Raw genomic sequence first — 22835 nt, forward strand, 5'->3', positions numbered from 1 at the left:
TGCTTTTAGATATATCTAAGAGATTGACATGCCATTAACAAATGGTGTAAGCCTGTCAGTTTTCAACAACAAAGATATAGTTTTTCTAGAGAACCTTCAGCAAAGATATATATAGTCGAATGATCCGATGTACAAAGCCAAATGATCCAATCTACAAAGCGAGACACTGGAGAGTGTAACCTACCATCCCCTTGTAGTTGTGCGCGCGAAGGAAGTAAAGCAATGGGTACATGCTCTCCTTGTCATGGAACAGCTCCGACAACAAGTGCCTGTTCAGAAACTGCACACCGTTGCCAGTGCACTTCGACAGCGATGGGCGCGGGAAGGAGGCGTTGAATGGCTCAAAGTCCAGCTCAAGCACAAATTTGATATCGGTGCTGCAATTTGAACGGAAGAAGCGTTATATGGTAAAACTAAGGTATAAGCTGGACTCTTGGAGCTTAATAATTTCACGAAATCACAGATACCTTCCATTCACCAGTTCTTCCTTGAGCTGCAAATACTCAGGGACACTTAACTCCTCAACACCAAGCTCGCTCACATTTACCCTCACATACTCTCCAGACACCGGGCCTTAGCCTGATGGTGAGAGCAACCCATGGAGGGATGAAAATTGCCTCTTGTATGAGAAACCAACAGATCAAGAGCTGAACATCACTGGAATGACAGTGCAGTGAGTTTTGGTGGTGCAAACATGTGCGCCCCTTAGTAGATCCTCAAAGGAGGTGTCCTTCAGCTTCTCGCGCTCGGCCTCAGGGATTGCGGCATTGTACTCAGCAGTGATCTGATGGGGCTGCAGCATCCACTTTTCTTGGTTAACAAGCCTGAATAATTTATCGCATAACAGCAGGTGGGTCAGATCTATCAACAAACGTTACTCAAACAAAGCGTGGTCACAATTGTAGCACCAAGACAAATGTAAGGAGCGGTAATAAAATGTTCATCTTCTTTATTATAAGTATAAATACAACCATCAGTAAGAAGTTATTAAAAGACAAATAGAAGCAGCAGAATATAGAAATACAGGAACAATTTTTGAAACTTCATCATTTGTTCTTTTAAATTTTTAATGGATCTATCAGTTTTTTGTTCTCTTTACTCGTTCTCATGTTCCGGCATTCCTGTGATCATTTCACGCTTTGTATGGCCAAACGATGATGGCGGCCGTCACACCGAGAGAGCCGAGCCGGGGAAGGGAGCAGAGACGGAGGAGGAGAGGGGGAACCACCACGTCGGTGGAGGGGGGGAGGCGACGGGGAATAGGTGGATAGCTATTCCCACAAGTAGAGGTGGCTGGGCAGCTGCATCTGATAGTATCCCTACATTTGTTCTTTCTTCAATAAACACATTGTTTCGTCTGTTTTGTACCTTTTTCTCTGCCATTAGATAGATCCCGGAAGTACTACAATCACTTATTGTTTAATACTTTGTTATGATTTAATTTGATCATAATTTCATTTTAAATTCAGTGGTTATGGCAGCTATGTATCAATATTTATTTATGTAGGTCCTCTGGAGCAGGGCTTTGCAAACGCTGTTGGACTAGCACTTGCTGAGAAACACCTAGCTGCTCGTTTCAACAAGCCCGATTTAACTGTCAGGGACCACTACACGTAAATTAGTAAGATCCTCTGGGGCAGGGCTCTTGATCAATGATTTGAATTGATAAATAACATCTCTTTTGTTCTCAAGTTGTTGAAATTTCCATGCACAAAATTTCAGTCACACATTTTTCTTTGTGATAAATTGCAGTCACACAGGATAAGGACAAAGAGAAGAAGAGGAAGAGGAAGAAGTAGAAGATCAAATTATGTCAGGCTATTGAGCATCTACACATCAAGCTACAAGATATGGTGAATTGTGGCACATCACTATGTGGCTAGTAGCAAAGCATAGCTCCTCGACAATGACAATAACATCTACACTGACCTCACGCATGACTATCTCGACCATGACTAATGTGCCCTTACTTTTAATAACCTCTCCAAAGGCTATGAGGACTATCACCTTGCCTCAGCTCCTCATGGGCTTCTTTTACAATAATTGCGTACGCAATGTACTACTTGTCCCTGCCGCTTCTACTGACACTGTGGGGGATGTCAGTTTTGTTGGATAATGAACAACTGCATTCACAGGAGGGCCAAAGGCCAATACATATACATGTGTATGGTAAAGTGCAAGAGACCCCTTATACAATGGGGGTAAACCAAAAAGGGCTATACACATCTAATATCCCCCCCCCTCAAACTCATGGTGGATCGACAACACTGAGTTTGGAGGGAAGAAAACTATGCTGTGCTCGAGTCCGTGCCTTCGTGAAGAAGTCCGCCAACTGTAACTCAGAGGGCACATAGTGAAGAGCGAGAGTCTGATCCTGCACAGCAGCACGCACAAAGTGGGCATCCACACCGATGTGCTTGGTGAGCTCATGCTTCACCGGGTCAGGCGCAATACTGATAGCACCAGTACTGTCTGACAATAAGGGAGTTGAGGTAGTAGCAGACACACCAAAATCCTCAAGTAGCCACCGTAACCAGATCACCTCAGCCGTCAGCGTAGCCATGGCTCGCAACTTAGCCTCTGTACTCGAGCGAGAAACTGCAGTCTGTTTCTTTGTCTTCCAGGCAATAAGAGAGCCACCAAGAAAGACACAATAAGCAGACAACGAGCGTCGATCAGAGAGATCACTAGCCCAGGTAGCATCAGAGTAGGACTGGAGCTCAAGAGAGCTGGAGCGGGGAAAGAAAAGGCACTGAGAGATCGTGCCACGAAGATATCGTAGAACACGGAGGAGATGACTATAGTGGACAGAGGTGGGGGCTGAAACGAACTGACTCAGAATGTGGACAGGGTAGGAGATGTCAAGACGCGTAACAACAAGATAGACAAGACTGTCAACAAGGTGACGATAGCGAGTGGGATTAGGAAGAGGGTCACCATCAGAGGCACGAAGCTGAACGTTGAGCTCCATGGGAGTCACAACTGTGCCTCATCACCGAGAGCAGCGCGGGCAAGAAGATCCTGAATATATTTTTCTTGGGAGATGTAGAAGCCATCAGAGGTGGAGGAGATCTCAATCCCAAGAAAATAGCAAAGTGGACCAAGATCAGTCATAAGAAACTGGTCGCGAAGGCGAGCCTTAACAAAGGCAATGTAATCAGAGTCGTCACCAGTGATGATCATGTCATCAACATAGAGAAGGAGAAGAGTCCGACCACGAGAAGACGTGTGAACAAACAACGCGGGATCATGATCACTGGGCAAGAAACCAGCGGCAGTCACCACAGAGGTGAAGCGCTCAAACCAGGCGCGAGGGGCCTGTTTGAGACTATAGAGGGAGCGGCGAAGTCTACAGACCATACCATCAGGAGCATAGTACCCCGGTGGTGGCTGCATATATAAACCTCCTCATGCAACTCGCCATTGAGAAAAGCGTTCTGAACATCAAGTTGAGAGATAGACCACTGACGAACAGAAGCCACAGCAAGAAGAGTGCGGACCGTGGTCATGTGGGCCACAGGAGCAAATGTCTCATCATAATCACGCCCCTGCCTCTGATCTCGCTTCTTTTGGTGACAATCAGACTCTGGATGACCTGGCCGGGAGCAGTAACCACAGACGGTGTCACGGCGCAACAGGCCCTTCTCAGCATAAGGAGGACGGCTCACCCCCCTGGAGGAGTAGGCAGGAGCGGCAGAGCAGTGAGGCGAGCAGACGACACAGGAGCTCGGGTGGCCAAAACCGATGGAATCAGAAGCAACCCAGCAGAGCGAAGGCGGGTCTCCTCAGCACGAAGCTCAACAAGTATCTCTGAGATAGGAACACTACCACGAGCAAGCAAGCGAGCACGTCGAGGCTCAAACTCAGACCGGAGACGAGATAAGAACTCATGGACCCGCTGAAACTCCAGATCAGACCGATTAGTCTAACAGCAACGATAGGTTCCACAAACAACTGTCCGAAGAGAGTCAAGCTGGCGCCAGATGGCAGAGCACTGTGAATAGAACTCATCAATAGAAGAATCACCTTACTGGAGGGCGTGCTCCTGGCGCGCCACAGATGTATAGGTAGAGAGCATCACCAGAGGGCTGATAACGCTGACAGAGATAAGACCACATCGCTGCAACTGTGCCAAGTCCCATGAACTCCGAAGCAAACTGAGGGAGGACACTCGCAGTGAGAACAGCAGCAGCTCGAGCATAATCATTGCACTACCGAGTGTAAGCTGACAGATCATCCCAGTACACAGAGAGAGCATCGGAATAAGCGGATACCTGCTGATCATAAGCATCAACCGCAACATCATCCAGAGCCTTTGCAGCATCCCAGTCAGCATGAGAAGCATCAGCAGCAAGGACCGGTGGCACTAGTGGGATTGGGGCCACTGGCGCAACCGGGCATGGCGGACAGGGGACCTCGCCAGAGAGAACACCCCACAGAAGGAGTCCATGCATATGGATGCGCATGAAGCCCATAAACTCAGCATAGTTGGTGCCATCAAAGATCACCGAGCACCGAGGGACCGCGACATAGCCCGAAGAGGACATGAGGAAGTCACTCTGCAGCTGTTTTTTTGGAAGTCAACGGACCCAGAAGAACTCGAGCTGGATCGGGATCAAGCAGGATCGAGGGGATCGAACACCCACTCGATGGTTCGAGCGCTCGCTCGTGGAAAAGTCCCACGCGCTCGCGGGAGGAGCTAGAGAGAGCGCTCGCTCGCGGGAGGGGGATCGAGAGCCCGCAGCTCCCGCAGCGGCCGGGCAAGCAACAGCCAAGCGGGCAGCGCCCGCAGCACGGAGGAGGCGAGAACGGCAGCGCCCGCAGCAGCCAGAGGAGCCGAGCGAGGCAGGCCGGACAGAGATGGAGCGGCCGGACGAGACGGCGCAGAGCAGCGGCCAAGCAGGGTAGCAGCTGGACATGAGCAGTGGGAAACGACAACAACAGCGACAACCGGGCAGAGCAGTGGCCGGATGGGAACTGGACGGAGAGGCAGCGGCCAGATGGCCGGAGACAGCCTGCGGCGGCCGGAGGCAAGTAGGCTAGGATCGAGATGCACGGAGTTGCAACGTGCGGGAGGAGGGAGCTAGCCTAGCAACTGATACCATGTTGAATAATGAACAACTACATTCACAGAAGGGCCAAAGGACAATACATATACATGTGTATGGTAAAGTGCAAGAAACCCCTTATACAATGGGGATAAACCGAAAAGGGCTATACACATCTAACAAGTTTCACACCTTCGACTTCCTCTTCGAAATCACTGGCCACGAGGCCACGACACTCTTGTCGTTTGTGACTCTAGCACTATGAGCCTATGACTGTAGGGATGTTTGAGTATAGTGTCTACCTTATCTCTACGAGACAACCACCAAAAAAAAAAACCTTGCATATAGTGTCTTAGATTCGTCTAGATACGGATGTATCTAATACTAAAACACGACTTGATACATCGGTATTTAGACAAATCTAAGACAAGAATTTTGGGCGGAGGGAGTATAAGGCAGGGAAAATGATCAAACCACGAAGTAATAGGTGGCAAATTTAATTATCCTCCAAATTCTGCTATATTCACCTTCCCATACTTTGTCATGCCTACCTATTTAGCAGACAAGTTTATGATGTCATGGAAGAACATAGGATTCTGCTACCCACCAACGATTCCATGTGTAGGCTTTGAGTCAGCTGCCCTCATAACCTGTTGGATTACATCCTTAGATTAGTTAACATTTGTGTTAATAATTAGGACATATTTAATTGTTTAGTATGTTTGAACCCGCAACATTTTCACACTGATGGCGTCACTGCTGCTACCCGGGATGAATAAATTCATATCAGTAATTCCACCCGACAAGGGTGATGTGTTGATTGTGCACTAACTGGCCGTGTATGAGGACTGTAATTCGGGTACATGAGAAATACCACGTGCAGTCTAATAAAAAAAACCTTTCAGCATTTTAGTTTTGCGATGCGAAATTCATCAAAACTTGAATGCTGAAAGATCGCGGAAGCGAAACTGAAACTGAAACTGAAAGGGCTGGATTCGGGTGGTAATTCTCTCCGGTCTGTGTTGCGACTCGCAGAAGCTAGCGGGAGGTTGATGATAATTATTCCAATGCAGCTTTGCCCAATCATTCCCACCTGCTTAATTAGCTACTCCCAGACTACTAATTGATGAGTGGCTGCAGCTAACAATTTTTTACTCCCTCCTTCTTATAATATAAGAGCGTTTTTTACACTGTATTTTATTTGTAGTGATCAGAGCACATACATACTAATTTAGATGACAACGTATATCTCGACCGGGCCTTTTGTCGTTACCATAGATGTGGTCTAATTTATAGCATGTGTGCATGGGATCCGGTATTCCGATCCATGCAACAGCGATCTTCTAACAGAAACTGGGGCATCAAGCCCGCCGTGCTCCGAAACCAATCCACATTTTTGTCCGCATGGAACCTGCTGTGCTTAATTTGGTGATTTAGCCAGTCATAAAGATTTAAAAAGTCAGCAGAAGATTTGTATCAATCAAGAAGCACGTATTTGGAACTGGGTGGTGAAGGATCACATGGGCACAAAGGGTATCACAAGATCACATGATTCCAGTAGAAATACCACATGATCGAAAAAATATGTGCACTAACAGATTTGACTTTTCTGCCACGTCAACCATGACGGGTGTACCATGCCTATCAAAATCGTGATTAATTTTGTCCCAACCGCCAACAAATAGAAAGCGGTAGGTTTTTTTAAACATATTACGTGTAAAGTGGTAATTTTTTTGTCCAAATTTGAAAATTGGTAGTTTTTGGGATCGTAACCTGAATTATGGTAGTTTTATGTTATTTACTCTTCCTACCGGTGTGAACCAGGACTGCTTCGTCGATAATGCTGTTGATCTTGGTTGTGAAGCCAGAGATTTTCTTTCCTAATTTAGGTTTGCATTCCCAACAGTTAAATAGTGCATCTACAGTATTAAGACGGTAGGAAGTTTAAGTGGCCTAGAATTTATTTGTTTGTTTCTTTTTTCAAATTTGAGGGGTTGGAACACCCGGTTTCATAATTCAGAGCATCTCTGGTCCTTTCTCTAGATCTTTAACTCCCTGAAAACTAAACTTTCAGATAGTTCCCACCTAGCCATTTCCTCAAAAGTTTAGTTCTAAAAATTTGAGGAGTTACTCCTCAAACTTCTCCCCATCTCCTTAAATTTGAGCAGTGTAGATCCTCCTCCATGACGACAGGCACAGGGAAGACTTGAACCTGCGATGAACAAGGCCCCAATGACGACGTTGGCTATAGGCATGCTGACGAAGCATGACAAGACAACGTATGCAATAATTCCCTCGCCGACAGCCACGACGACAACCTCGGTGATGGCAACAATGACGGCAGTGTCAATGACCTCCGATTGCTCTGGTACTAGAGGTGGTCGGGACGGCACATGTCATTGTGTGTAAGAAGATTTAGTAAGTTAAATTAGAGTGCAACGACCACTACTGTAAAAGGACCATTAAGAAATGTCTACTACTGCAAGCCGCACAAATCACCTCTTAAGTTTAATCATCAGATTTTTCGCACCGCATGTTTGCATTATACTTCTCTGGCCTATTATGAGTGTTGGGCTATTGGCTAAGAAGAAAGACTGGCATAAAACGATCAAACACGGGGATTATCTCCATACAAGAGTACTAATAATGAAATATATACCTAAGATCCAAGACCAAGACCTCTCGGACAATTGAATCGGCTTGTGTTTGAAACAAAAGGAATTACCAAAAAGAAAAACAAAGAACTACAAGAAGAAAAACAGATAATTACACAAGAAGTAGAATAAACTTGCAGCATTCTCTTTGAAATTTCGGGAGTGTACATATAGTAAAACCCAGATGAGGAACCATCACCATTACTAACGAACTAGATGATTTTTACGTACAAAAGGAAGAACTCCAAACTAATTATCCAAATTAAAGTTTATCTCTCTGAGATTTGGTGTAATCCATATGGGGGCCGGACGGTTGGACCAAAGGTGAGGAGACACAAGTTCCTCGCTGCTGTTATCATCCAAGTTGAGAATTCCCATATCACGGCGATTATTCTGAAGTCCCATTGTCCAATATTTGCAATCGTCGGTGAAGTAGGCATGGTTTGCCTTAAGAGCCGGGTATTCTTCGGTACTAAGACAAAGCGACTGATTATGCCCAAGGAACAACGCATGGCCGCGCAAGCAACTGGTTCTCCCGAGTTCGTTCGCCACGGCATCAACTTTGTATACTCTAATTTTGCCGGTAGTCCAAAACACAGATGACCGGGGCGTATCTCCTAAATCACGATCCCCAAATTTTCTCCAAACCTGCAGAAGGTCACCCCATGGGGCTTGTATGATGTACATACGGAGATATCTATAAGTCATTGGTCCCTCCATAATGATCTTCATGGTGGCCACAGGGGCAGGGCTGGCAAGATCGAATCCATGGATTTCTCCCTTTGAAGTCACTGCATGCATGAGGCCATCCTTGTACATGCAGTCGTCATAGGAGGTGTGTGGTGGCAGCCAGGTCCAGCTCTCGGCCCCTACCCTTGCAAAGGAGAGCTGGCAAGACGGGTTGTGGATCAGCACAACAATGTGTCCTCCTCCTCCTCTTCCTGCTGCTGCTGCCGAGGAATAGGATGCATCATCATCGGAAAGAGAAAACACAAAAGCCTTGTGATGGAGCTGGTGGCGCAGCTCGCTAAGAGCAAGGTTTGCTGGCAGCGCGAGAGCGGTATGCCTAGTGTGGGCCGAGTATCTGTACATGCGGAGGATGCCGGAGTCGTCGTAGATGGGGCTCACCTGCCGGATGGTGATCACCGACGGGAGGGCGATCTGTTGACCGGTGATGGGGTTGAGAAGATGCATCTCGGACCTGTCATCGGCTGTAACCAGCAAGCCCTGAGGGGAGGACCCGATGAGAGACCTGGTGCGGATGGGCGGGTCCGGGAGGGTCAGCCTGTAGGCCTTCTTCTCCACGAGGCTGTAGAGACGCGCGGTGCTCTCGCTGTCGGACTCGGAGGTGTAGAGCAGGCATGGCGTCTGGGACTGGTTGTACAGCCCGTGGTTGCGCAGGGTTTCGTAGGCGGAGCGCCAGGAGGAGCATACGGAGCCAGCACGCACCAGGTCGGGGATTTCGAACGCGGCGAAGATGGCCATCAGGATGTCCTGCGGCAGGTTCGGCGTCGTCTGAATCCCACTGTCCTCCATCACCATGGGAAGACGTGCGAATTGCTAATAAAGCTTTCTTTGATTGACGAAGAACGGCACGGAGATTGCAGCCCAGGCTGAAGCAGCAAATAGATAGATCTAAATCCAGCAGAACCACGCCTCGAATCACAGCATGCATGAATCTGACTTCCTAATATGCTATTTGCTTTCCGAAAATACTAACGCCCACGTATGTGGGCGTTTGCATCTCGCCCACACGCACTCGATGCCGTCCATCACGCTGCACAATTTTTGAAGCACCGAAAGTTGCCACGTCAGTCCACGGACTCGTGCGGGCTGAAACTAACCTGACCGAACGTCGCCGACTCCTCTCCCTCACCTTATCTTCCCACTCCTCGCCTCACCTTTTCTTCCCCACTCACCCACACCAGTACGTCACTCCCCTTCTCTCCTCCCCCGCTAGCCTCTAATCTGGCGAAGCCCATGGATCCCGGCGACTCCCGGCAAGGGCTGCGCTAGATGCGCGGTTGGAGGGCCCCAGATGGCGGTAGATGGCTGGATCCAACCCAAGCACGCCAAGGCACGGAGACCACCCGCGCGGCCGTCTTCATGAGCGGCGGCTTGCCGCAGGCCGGGCGGCGGGGTGGCTACGACCAGGTCGAGGCGTTCGCTCGGCCCTGGAAGAGGAGAATGAGTCCCTCCACGCGCGACCGCGGGGCGTGTTAGCGGCGGGGCGACGGAGATGACGAGGCGGAGCTCGAGGAGGTGCGGCGGAGCCGGATCCAATGAGACGCTGCTCAAGGAGGCGGGGCGCAGTCGGAGAGGAGCATCTGCGGATCAACGGGGGCTCCGGTGCCGCGGGATGGTCGTGGTGGACGCCGACAGGGGCAATGGCCCGATCGGCGGGCGGTGGAAGGCGCGGGTGAGGAGAGCAAGGCGATGAACGAGGCGGGGCGGGGACGCCACGCAGAGCTCGGGCGCTCCAACGCCGCGGGATGGTCGCGGTGGACGCCGACGGCGGGCGGCTTTGGAAGGTGCGGCTGAGGAGGGCAAGGCGGCATTCAGCGTTGTCGGTGAGGGGCCGGGGCTGGGACGCCTCGCGGAGCTCCTCCATGAGCGGGAGCACGAGCTGTAGGCAGCAATCAGGAACTGCTGGACAAGCTGCTCGCCACCATGGCATCGCGCGCATGTTCCAGGCGTTCCAGCCCCGGCCCCTCACCGACAAGGATTGTATTCTTTAATTATTTCTCTATTTTTTATTACTTAATTTAAGAATAAAAAAATTATTCTAATGAATTTTATTCTTCTTCTTCGGATTCAAAATAGAAGAATAAAAGAATAAGTAGAATAATTAAGTTAAGTCAATCCAAAAAGAAAAGGAGGTTCATGGCCAAGAGAAAAGATGTTAGAATCAGAGTTATTTTGGAATGCATCAGTTGTGTTCGAAAAGGTGCCAATGAGGAATCGACGGGGATTTCTAGATATAGTACTCAAAAGAATCGCCACAATACACCCGGACAATTAGAATTCAAATTTTTTTGTCGTTATTGTCGCAAGCATAGGACTCATCACGAAATAAAGAAATAGGAACATCGTGTGTTCGATCTTTCCAAACAACAGAAAGAGTAAGAACTTCATATTTAATATATAAAGAAAACATAGTATAGAATACAAAATACAAATCAACTCATCTGATTTCCGGTAGATATTATTTCATATGTATAGAGGGTATTCATATACTATAATATGAATCAAATAAGATATGGATCAAAGAAAAACTACTTCTTCTGGATCCTAAATTAATAAAATAAAGAAGTGAATTTTCAAATTTTCAAATTTTAAATAAGGAATAAATCATGTATACATCTAAACAACCTTTTCTTAAATCTAAGCAACCCTTTAATAAATCCAAGCAAACTTTTAATAAATCCAAGCAACCCTTTCGTAAATCCAAGCAAACTTTTCGTAAATTCAAGCAACCTTTTCGTAAATCTAAACAACCTTTTCGTAGGCGTCCTCGGATTGGCCCGGGAGATCGAATTGATTATAGAAACATGAGTTTAATTAATAGATTTATTAGTGAACAAGGAAAAATATTATCGAGACGAATAAATAGATTAACCTTGAAACAACAACGATTAATTACTCTTGCTATAAAACAGGCTCGTATTTTATCTTTCTTACCGTTTCGTAACTATGAGAACGAAAAGCAATTTCAAGCCTAGTCAATTTCAATAATTACAGGTTCTAGACCCAGAAAAAATAGACATATTCCTCAATTAACGCAAAAGTACAATTCCAATCGAAACTTAAGAAACAACAACCAAAATTTAAGAAACAACAACCGGAACTTAAGTTCCGATTGTTGATGTTTTATTCGAATTCGAAAGGGCCAGACCTATATATATTATAAAGAAAGTAATCCAGCTCGTTGATTCCTACCACTTAATCTTAATTTATTGTATCTTCCCGGAGTTCCCTCTCCGGGAATTCATCTTTTTTTATTCCAGTATATTACTTTATTTATACTTTTAATTGATGATCTTTATTTTATTGAAAATCGTGTAAAGATTATTTGGATTTGATACAGCTACTTGTGCAAGCATTTTACGATTAAGAATCAATTTCTTCTTGTACATGTTGTGTATTAATTTACTATAACTATCGAATACTTTATATACCCGCGTTGCTGCGTTTATCCGAGTGATCCACAAACGACGAAAATCCCTCTTTTGCCTACCTCTATCTCGATGAGAGGAAACAAAAGCTCTTTTTACCTGTTGGATAATCATTCGATTAAGTCTTAAATGAGCCCCTCTAAAGTTTGAGGCAAATGAACGCATTTTTGTTTGTCGTCTCCGGGCTATATATCCTCGCGGAACTCTGGTCATTGAATCAAATTAACCTTAATGAATAACTAATGATTTCTCTTCTTTTAGCCACCCTTTTTCTCATTAATAACAAAACTAATTATTCCGATATATAAAATATTAATTCCAATGGCTTTTGCTATAGTAACCTTCCCAACCACGATTTTTTATTCCACTCCGTTCAGTTATTTCTATACGAAATAACAAATTCATTCTAATAATACTAAAACAAAATAGTGGGTTCCATCGTTTCTATGGTTCCCTTTTAAACGGTGAGGCCCTCTCTATACACCGGAGCCCTTTCTTTCATCAAAAGGTATTGCGAACTTGTATAGTCCACATTCTTTGGCTCTACCTATCCATTATAGAGTAAATAGCTCTTTTCACAATAAGAGTTATCCATACAGTGACGGTATTTAATTATGAAAGTTGGCTAAGTAGCTGACCCTGTTAGTCCGTTCTTTTAAGATAAAGGAGCATAAGCCTTTTTCTTTTTATTACTATTTCCTCCGCTTAATGGATAACCATTTGCTACCAATGGGAGAATTGCTTCTTATTTCCAATTTAGATAATTGGATTTGCACCAAAGGAAACCATAAATTCCATATACCATAGAAATCTAGGATAGAGAAGCTATATCCTATTCATTGGTACTAATCATGGATACTTCAATTTTTTTTATATTTGTTTGAAGTCATGATCTGAACGAGTCGCACATACACCCTAGCACATGTTCCTCGACGCTGAGGGCATCCTTTAAGCGCGGCCGTTTTTCGAGCATTTCGTATTGGCTGTCTTGCGTTTCTAATAAGTTGTTTAACCGTCGGCATGTTGTATGTATATAGAAAAAAATGGAGTGGTTTAGATCCATCTTAACCTGATGATTGCTCATCATGAAGTCTTTCTATTTTCTATTAAATCGAGGAAAACATGAATTTAGCTGTGAAATAACTTTACAAGAAATCCGGACACTACCAATCCTTAAACATTTCTGGAAACCACACTGGATCAGTATCGCAGTGCTTGTCAATCATTTCATCCCCTACAATATCGACAAGTCCATAAGCTTTTGCTTCGTCTGCTGACATAAAAACATCCCTTTCCATGTCTTCGGATACAACCCAAAAAGGCTTGCCTGTTCTTATTGCATAAACCCTTGTGATCATTTCGTGAACTTTGTGTAACTCTTCTACTTCTAGTAAAAATTCTGGTGTCCTTGCCCGATAATAAGCACTAGCAGGTTGGTGAAGCATAATCCTCGCGTGAGGGAATGCTATACGCTTGGTGGGTTCTCCTCCAAGGAGAATGAAGGATGCCATGGAGGCGGCTATTCCGAGGCATATTGTATATATATCTGGTGTCACCGTTTGCATCGTATCAAAAATAGCCATTCCTGAGATTAGCCACCCGCCGGGGGAGTTTATAAACAAAAAAATATCACTAATTCCATCTTCTATACTCAGATATACCATGAGACCTGTAATATGATTCGTGATCTCGCAACGAATCTCTTGACCTAAAAAAAGTGTCCTTTCTCGATACATAACATTGTATAAGTCAACCCAAGTCGCTTCTTCATCTCCAGGAATCCGGTAAGGTACTTTTGGAACACCAATGGGCATATTAGATTAATATTATTAAATTTAAGTAAGAAAACCACACTTTAATATGGAAACGTAAGAATGGAACAGAAAGAAAGAATCCGCAGTTTATTGTCTTAATTTTTATTCTTATTCTATATAAATACTATAGATTCTATTAATACGTAGATTGAAAGGTTATACATATAAGGAATGTAAGACAGATTGAATAAAGAAAAAGGAATGGGTGATTCGAATGCTAAACAAAGAGGGGTAGCGATCTATTCTTCGTTTTTTCCAAATTGGCCAAGTTACCCATTGCATATTGGCACTTATCGAGTATAGAATAGATCTGCTTCTCTTTCTTCTTATGAACAGAATTGGCTTCTTATTTTTAATGGAATGAAATAAATATTCGCGCTTTCTGACACAGAATCCCCTAGAAGGGTTAGGTACATAGGATATGGATAGTCTTTTTCAATGCGATAAAATAAAGCGACATCGTGTCTATTTTTCTTTGCTAAAGGGGTATTTCCATGGGTTTGCCTTGGTATCGTGTTCATACTGTCGTATTGAATGATCCGGGTCGATTGCTTGCGGTGCATATAATGCACACAGCTCTAGTTTCTGGTTGGGCTAGCTCAATGGCTTTATACGAATTAGCAGTTTTTGATCCCTCTGATCCTGTTCTGGATCCAATGTGGAGACAAGGTATGTTCGTAATTCCCTTCATGACTCGTTTAGGAATAACAGATTCGTGGGGTGGTTGGAGTATTTCAGGAGGAACTGTAACAAATCCGGGTATTTGGAGTTATGAAGGTGTGGCAGGTACACATATTGTGTTTTCTGGCTTGTGTTTCTTGGCAGCGATCTGGCATTGGGTATATTGGGACCTAGAAATATTCTCTAATGAGCGGACGGGAAAACCCTCTTTGGATTTGCCCAAGATCTTTGGAATTCATTTATTTCTTGCAGGGGTGGCTTGCTTTGGCTTTGGGGCATTTCATGTAACGGGTTTGTATGGTCCTGGGATATGGGTATCCGATCCTTATGGACTAACTGGAAAAGTACAAGCTGTAAATCCAGCGTGGGGTGCAGAAGGTTTTGATCCTTTTGTTCCGGGGGGAATAGCTTCTCATCATATTGCTGCGGGTACATTGGGTATATTAGCGGGCTTATTCCATCTTAGTGCCCGTCCGCCTCAACGTCTATATAAAGGATTACGTATGGGCAATATTGAAACTGTACTTTCCAGTAGTATCGCTGCTATTTTTTTTTTGCAGCTTTCGTAGTTGCTGGAACTATGTGGTATGGGTCAGCAACGACCCCAATCGAATTATTTGGGCCTACTCGTTATCAGTGGGATCAGGGATACTTTCAGCAAGAAATATATCGAAGAGTTAGCAATGGTTTAGCCGAAAATCTTAGTTTATCAGAAGCTTGGTCTAAAATTCCCGAAAAATTAGCCTTTTATGATTATATTGGTAATAATCCGGCAAAAGGGGGATTATTCAGAGCAGGCTCAATGGACAATGGGGATGGAATAGCTGTTGGGTGGTTAGGACATCCCGTCTTTAGAGATAAAGAAGGACGTGAGCTTTTTGTACGCCGTATGCCTACTTTTTTTGAAACATTTCCGGTTGTTTTGGTAGATGAGGAGGGAATTGTTAGAGCAGACGTTCCTTTTAGAAGAGCAGAATCCAAATATAGTGTTGAACAAGTAGGCGTAACGGTGGAGTTCTATGGTGGCGAACTTAATGGAGTAAGTTATTCTGATCCTGCTACTGTAAAAAAATATGCGAGGCGTTCTCAATTAGGGGAAATTTTTGAATTAGACCGGGCTACTTTGAAATCTGATGGTGTTTTTCGCAGCAGTCCAAGGGGTTGGTTCACTTTTGGTGCTTTGCTCTTCTTTTTCGGACACATTTGGCATGGCGCTAGAACATTGTTCCGAGATGTTTTTGCTGGTATTGATCCAGATTTGGATGCTCAAGTGGAATTTGGAACATTCCAAAAAGTGGGAGATCCAACTACAAGGAAACAGGCAGCCTGATACACATTGTTATAGTATCTTTCACCTCTCTTTTTTGATTTGACATGGGAAACATCTCCCATCCTTTCTTTGACTCTTTTTCTTTCTTTATATGGGAAATTATCCCAAATGACAAATGAATAGGTGTGGAAGTTATAATTGTAAATAAACCAGGATCGAATCTATGGAAGCATTGGTTTATACGTTCCTTTTAGTTTCGACTTTAGGGATAATTTTTTTCGCTATCTTCTTCTGAGAACCACCTAAGGTTCCACCAACTCCAACTAAAAGAATAAAATAATTTCATTTAAGTAAGAAGTCTCCCAGATAGGGGGACTTCTTACTTAAATTAGTCTCCGTGTTCTTCGAATGGATCTCTTAATTGTTGAGAGGGTTGCCCAAACGCGGTATATAAGGCATACCCAGTAAAGCTTACAAGTAAACCAGATATGGAGATGGCGACTAAAGTTGCTGTTTCCATTTTTATAGAATTTCAAGATTACAATGGATCTACGAAAAGATCGTGTATTTACAACTACAACGGAATAGTATACAAAGTCAACACCAATGATTAAATAGAATTTATGGCTACACAAACCGTTGAAGATAGTTCTAAACCTAGGCCAAAACGAACTGGTGCAGGTAGTTTACTGAAACCCTTGAATTCGGAATATGGGAAAGTCGCCCCGGGTTGGGGGACTAGTCCTTTTATGGGGGTCGTAATGGCTTTATTCGCTATATTCCTATCTATCATTTTAGAAATTTATAATTCTTCCGTTTTACTGGACGGAATTTTAACCAATTAGGTTTCTACTAACTAAAACTAGGAAGTCAGAGTTTTTCCATCCAAAAAAGCCTTTCTAGTTTAAGATCTACATTTCTAGATATTATGGTAGTTCGACCGCGGAATTTTTTTGTTTCGGTATCTCTGGAATATGAGTGTGTGACTTGTTAGAATTGATCCTATTGATAATACATAGAAAGGGCCTGTTATCTCTATCAAGATGATTCTAATTCGTCAGATATTATTTATTCTAGTATCTGGAACACGAAATAGATAGAGTGGATCAAAAAAAAAAATGGAACTATGATTCATACTCACTATTAAGACCTCGCAACCAGACTGAAAAATTCAAGTAGTTCTTAAATAAAAATAAAAAAGAAATTTTCTTCCTTCCAATTTTGTTTGCCCAAAAGACAACTTTTTTTCTCTCGATTTTGTCTGAGTCATTACACTGATTCAATAAATGATTATCAAGCGGTTCTTATTCGAAGAACCCTTGCCTTTTGTTTAGCTTGAGACTAAATCATCGTGGCTCTAGTATGAATCTAAGGTTTTAATTGAACTGATTCATAGGATCTCAACAAGATAATTTCTATATTATGCATAAAAAAACAAATCCTTTATAGGGAAGAGAGAAGTCAAGAAGCCTCTAATGACCAACATAAGGGAAAGGAAGAAAGAAAGACGCGCCAACTTGAGATTTTTTGGCATTATCATCACAAAGAAGATATTCCGGATTTTTCTTATTTGATATCTTCAAGGCAAATCGACCCAATTCAGTGGCTGATGAAGTTTTGAACCTTTTTCTAATATTCGTTGAAATATTTTGTGTTTCTGCTTGAGCCGTACGAGATGAAATTTTCATATACGGCTCTTAGAGGGGGACTCGGGTTAGTTACCTATCTCAATAAAGTATATGATTGGTTTGAGGAACGTCTTGAGATTCAGGCAATTGCAGATGATATAACTAGTAAATATGTTCCTCCCCATGTCAACATATTTTATTGTTTAGGAGGAATTACACTTACTTGTTTTCTAGTACAAGTCGCTACCGGTTTTGCTATGACTTTTTACTACCGACCAATCATTACAGAGGCTTTTTTCTCGGTTCAATACATAATGACCGAGGCCAATTTTGGTTGGTTAATCCGATCCGTTCATCGATGGTCAGCAAGTATGATGGTTTTAATGATGATCCTGCATGTATTTCGTGTGTATCTCACAGGGGATTTAAAAAACCCCGTGAATTAACTTGGGTCACAGGTGTGGTTTTGGCTGTTTTGACTGTATCATTTGGTGTAACTGGTTATTCTTTGCCTTGGGATCAAATTGGAGCAGCTTGTCCAGCATGTTCCAGGCGTTCCAGCGGTCGCAACACACATCTCCGCTGCCTACAGCTCGTGCTCCCGCTCATGGAGGAGCTCCGCGAGGCGTCCCAGCCCCGGCCCCTCACCGACAACGCTGAATGCCGCCTTGCCCTCCTCAGCCGCACCTTCCAAAGCCGCCCGCCGTCGGTGTCCACCGCGACCATCCCGCGGCGTTGGAGCGCCCGAGCTCCGCGTGGCGTCCCCGCCCCGCCTCGTTCATCGCCTTGCTCTCCTCACCCGCGCCTTCCACCGCCCGCCGATCGGGCCATTGCCCCTGTCGGCGTCCACCACGACCATCCCGCGGCACCGGAGCCCCCGTTGATCCGCAGATGCTCCTCTCCGACTGCGCCCCGCCTCCTTGAGCAGCGTCTCATTGGATCCGGCTCCGCCGCACCTCCTCGAGCTCCGCCTCGTCATCTCCGTCGCCCCGCCGCTAACACGCCCCGCGGTCGCGCGTGGAGGGACTCATTCTCCTCTTCCAGGGCCGAGCGAACGCCTCGACCTGGTCGTAGCCACCCCGCCGCCCGGCCTGCGGCAAGCCGCCGCTCATGAAGACGGCCGCGCGGGTGGTCTCCGTGCCTTGGCGTGCTTGGGTTGGATCCAGCCATCTACCGCCATCTGGGGCCCTCCAACCGCGCATCTAGCGCAGCCCTTGCCGGGAGTCGCCGGGATCCATGGGCTTCGCCAGATTAGAGGCTAGCGGGGGAGGAGAGAAGGGGAGTGACGTACTGGTGTGGGTGAGTGGGGAAGAAAAGGTGAGGCGAGGAGTGGGAAGATAAGGTGAGGGAGAGGAGTCGGCGACGTTCGGTCAGGTTAGTTTCAGCCCGCACGAGTCCGTGGACTGACGTGGCAACTTTCGGTGCTTCAAAAATTGTGCAGCGTGATGGACGGCATCGAGTGCGTGTGGGCGAGATGCAAACGCCCACATACGTGGGCGTTAGTATTTTCGGAAAGCAAATAGCATATTAGGAAGTCAGATTCATGCATGCTGTGATTCGAGGCGTGGTTCTGCTGGATTTAGATCTATCTATTTGCTGCTTCAGCCTGGGCTGCAATCTCCGTGCCGTTCTTCGTCAATCAAAGAAAGCTTTATTAGCAATTCGCACGTCTTCCCATGGTGATGGAGGACAGTGGGATTCAGACGACGCCGAACCTGCCGCAGGACATCCTGATGGCCATCTTCGCCGCGTTCGAAATCCCCGACCTGGTGCGTGCTGGCTCCGTATGCTCCTCCTGGCGCTCCGCCTACGAAACCCTGCGCAACCACGGGCTGTACAACCAGTCCCAGACGCCATGCCTGCTCTACACCTCCGAGTCCGACAGCGAGAGCACCGCGCGTCTCTACAGCCTCGTGGAGAAGAAGGCCTACAGGCTGACCCTCCCGGACCCGCCCATCCGCACCAGGTCTCTCATCGGGTCCTCCCCTCAGGGCTTGCTGGTTACAGCCGATGACAGGTCCGAGATGCATCTTCTCAACCCCATCACCGGTCAACAGATCGCCCTCCCGTCGGTGATCACCATCCGGCAGGTGAGCCCCATCTACGACGACTCCGGCATCCTCCGCATGTACAGATACTCGGCCCACACTAGGCATACCGCTCTCGCGCTGCCAGCAAACCTTGCTCTTAGCGAGCTGCGCCACCAGCTCCATCACAAGGCTTTTGTGTTTTCTCTTTCCGATGATGATGCATCCTATTCCTCGGCAGCAGCAGCAGGAAGAGGAGGAGGAGGACACATTGTTGTGCTGATCCACAACCCGTCTTGCCAGCTCTCCTTTGCAAGGGTAGGGGCCGAGAGCTGGACCTGGCTGCCACCACACACCTCCTATGACGACTGCATGTACAAGGATGGCCTCATGCATGCAGTGACTTCAAAGGGAGAAATCCATGGATTCGATCTTGCCAGCCCTGCCCCTGTGGCCACCATGAAGATCATTATGGAGGGACCAATGACTTATAGATATCTCCGTATGTACATCATACAAGCCCCATGGGGTGACCTTCTGCAGGTTTGGAGAAAATTTGGGGATCGTGATTTAGGAGATACGCCCCGGTCATCTGTGTTTTGGACTACCGGCAAAATTAGAGTATACAAAGTTGATGCCGTGGCGAACGAACTCGGGAGAACCAGTTGCTTGCGCGGCCATGCGTTGTTCCTTGGGCATAATCAGTCGCTTTGTCTTAGTACCGAAGAATACCCGGCTCTTAAGGCAAACCATGCCTACTTCACCGACGATTGCAAATATTGGACAATGGGACTTCAGAATAATCGCCGTGATATGGGAATTCTCAACTTGGATGATAACAGCAGCGAGGAACTTGTGTCTCCTCACCTTTGGTCCAACCGTCCGGCCCCCATATGGATTACACCAAATCTCAGAGAGATAAACTTTAATTTGGATAATTAGTTTGGAGTTCTTCCTTTTGTACGTAAAAATCATCTAGTTCGTTAGTAATGGTGATGGTTCCTCATCTGGGTTTTACTATATGTACACTCCCGAAATTTCAAAGAGAATGCTGCAAGTTTATTCTACTTCTTGTGTAATTATCTGTTTTTCTTCTTGTAGTTCTTTGTTTTTCTTTTTGGTAATTCCTTTTGTTTCAAACACAAGCCGATTCAATTGTCCGAGAGGTCTTGGTCTTGGATCTTAGGTATATATTTCATTATTAGTACTCTTGTATGGAGATAATCCCCGTGTTTGATCGTTTTATGCCAGTCTTTCTTCTTAGCCAATAGCCCAACACTCATAATAGGCCAGAGAAGTATAATGCAAACATGCGGTGCGAAAAATCTGATGATTAAACTTAAGAGGTGATTTGTGCGGCTTGCAGTAGTAGACATTTCTTAATGGTCCTTTTACAGTAGTGGTCGTTGCACTCTAATTTAACTTACTAAATCTTCTTACACACAATGACATGTGCCGTCCCGACCACCTCTAGTACCAGAGCAATCGGAGGTCATTGACACTGCCGTCATTGTTGCCATCACCGAGGTTGTCGTCGTGGCTGTCGGCGAGGGAATTATTGCATACGTTGTCTTGTCATGCTTCGTCAGCATGCCTATAGCCAACGTCGTCATTGGGGCCTTGTTCATCGCAGGTTCAAGTCTTCCCTGTGCCTGTCGTCATGGAGGAGGATCTACACTGCTCAAATTTAAGGAGATGGGGAGAAGTTTGAGGAGTAACTCCTCAAATTTTTAGAACTAAACTTTTGAGGAAATGGCTAGGTGGGAACTATCTGAAAGTTTAGTTTTCAGGGAGTTAAAGATCTAGAGAAAGGACCAGAGATGCTCTGAATTATGAAACCGGGTGTTCCAACCCCTCAAATTTGAAAAAAAAAACAAATAAATCCTAGGCCACTTAAACTTCCTACCGTCTTAATAGTGTAGATGCACTATTTAACTGTTGGGAGTGCAAACATAAATTAGGAAAGAAAATCTCTGGCTTCCCAACCAAGATCAACCGCATTATCGACGAAGCAGCAACATGTTCATCACCGGTTGGAAGAGTAAATAACATAAAACTACCACAATTCAGGTTAGGGTTCCCAGAACTACCAATTTTCAAATTTGGACAAAAAAACTACCACTTTACAAGTAGTCCCTCTGTTCGAAATTACTTGTCTCGAAAATGGATGTATCTAGAACTAAAATACATCTAGATACATTCATTTCTGCGACAAGTAATTCCGAACGGAGGGAGTAATATGTTAAAAAAAACCCTACCACTTTCTATTAGTTGGCGGTTGGGACAAAATTAATCACGATTTTGATAGGCATGGTGCACCCATCTGGGTTGACGTGGCAGAAAAGTCAACTCGGTTAGTGCATATATTTTTTCGAAAAGTCAAACCTCATCAAATTTGACAAATTTATCAAGAAAAACATTTACATCTAGAATGCTAAACACATATCATTAAATTCATCATAAGATGTAGTTTCATATTTTATATATTTGGTATTATAGATATAAATAGTTTTCTCTATAAGCTTGATCGAATTTTTCAAAAGTTTGACTTCTTAAAAAAAATCTATGCACACTATATTATGGAACAGAGGGAGTACTTTCTAGCTTTGGAGTTCATGCAAATTCAGAGTCGACCATAAAATATCTTGAAGATACCAAGGCGGCATACCTGATCCACCAAGGTTTAGGTATCTAAAGCTTACATGGTGCAGATGCAAGTGCGAGTGAAATCTTTTTGAGGTCCATTATGTGCTTCTATTATGTTTCTATTATTCTTTTCACGATAAATACATGGAACTTTTTGGTATGTGAACATTTTCTTAGAATTCATGGTATTTCCACAGATAGGACCATTTCGTTCTAAAAATATAAACATAGCTATTGGCATTTATTTTTAGGTGTGTGAACATATCTTACAAGTTGTCTTAGCAAAATTTAAAATAAGATTAAGCATTTTACTTTATATGTTAACATGGTTTTAGTATGTTATTTAATAAAATCATTACTCGAATAATTTGTACTATTTATTTTTTGATAAAAGGGGTCACCCCCCGATTTTCTTTAAGAAAACCAAGCAGCCTGATAGAAACTGTTGCAACAGGTGTTTCTGCAAGACATATCCGGATAAGAGTATTTCTGCAAGACATGTTCGGATAGGAGACATAATTTTCGGGGGGGATTTATCCTAATTTTTTCCTTTCAAACACCTGTTGCAACAGTTTCTGCAAGATCATGTTTTGCATTTTCATCTCTGCATGTTGTTTCTGCATTTCTAATTGAAGGTTTTTCCTTTCCATATCACTGTCCACCAGCTCTTTCTCATCCATAGCAATTCTGGCATCTTGCCTAGCATTGTTTTTGATAAAAAGCAGAAAAAACAAACTATGCTAACGGGCCAGGCTTATGGATGGCCCATTTAGCTTTATCTGGAGCCGAAGCTGCAACACCGGTTGGTCTCCCTAGTTAGCGTCATAACGGATCGCCTGCACCGCCTGTAGGACGCGACCATGCATACCTCCGACCGCCATATATCTTCAAC

General features: G+C 44.8%; 1 pseudogene; it reads left to right on the forward strand.

Moving 5' to 3' along the window:
- The first annotated feature begins 10743 nt into the window (after positions 1-10743).
- LOC119353076 lies at positions 10744-11767 on the forward strand (annotated as a pseudogene).
- Positions 11768-22835: the final 11068 nt, after the last annotated feature.

This window comes from Triticum dicoccoides, chromosome 2A (genome assembly GCF_002162155.2).
Source record: "Triticum dicoccoides isolate Atlit2015 ecotype Zavitan chromosome 2A, WEW_v2.0, whole genome shotgun sequence".
NCBI lineage: Eukaryota > Viridiplantae > Streptophyta > Magnoliopsida > Poales > Poaceae > Triticum > Triticum dicoccoides.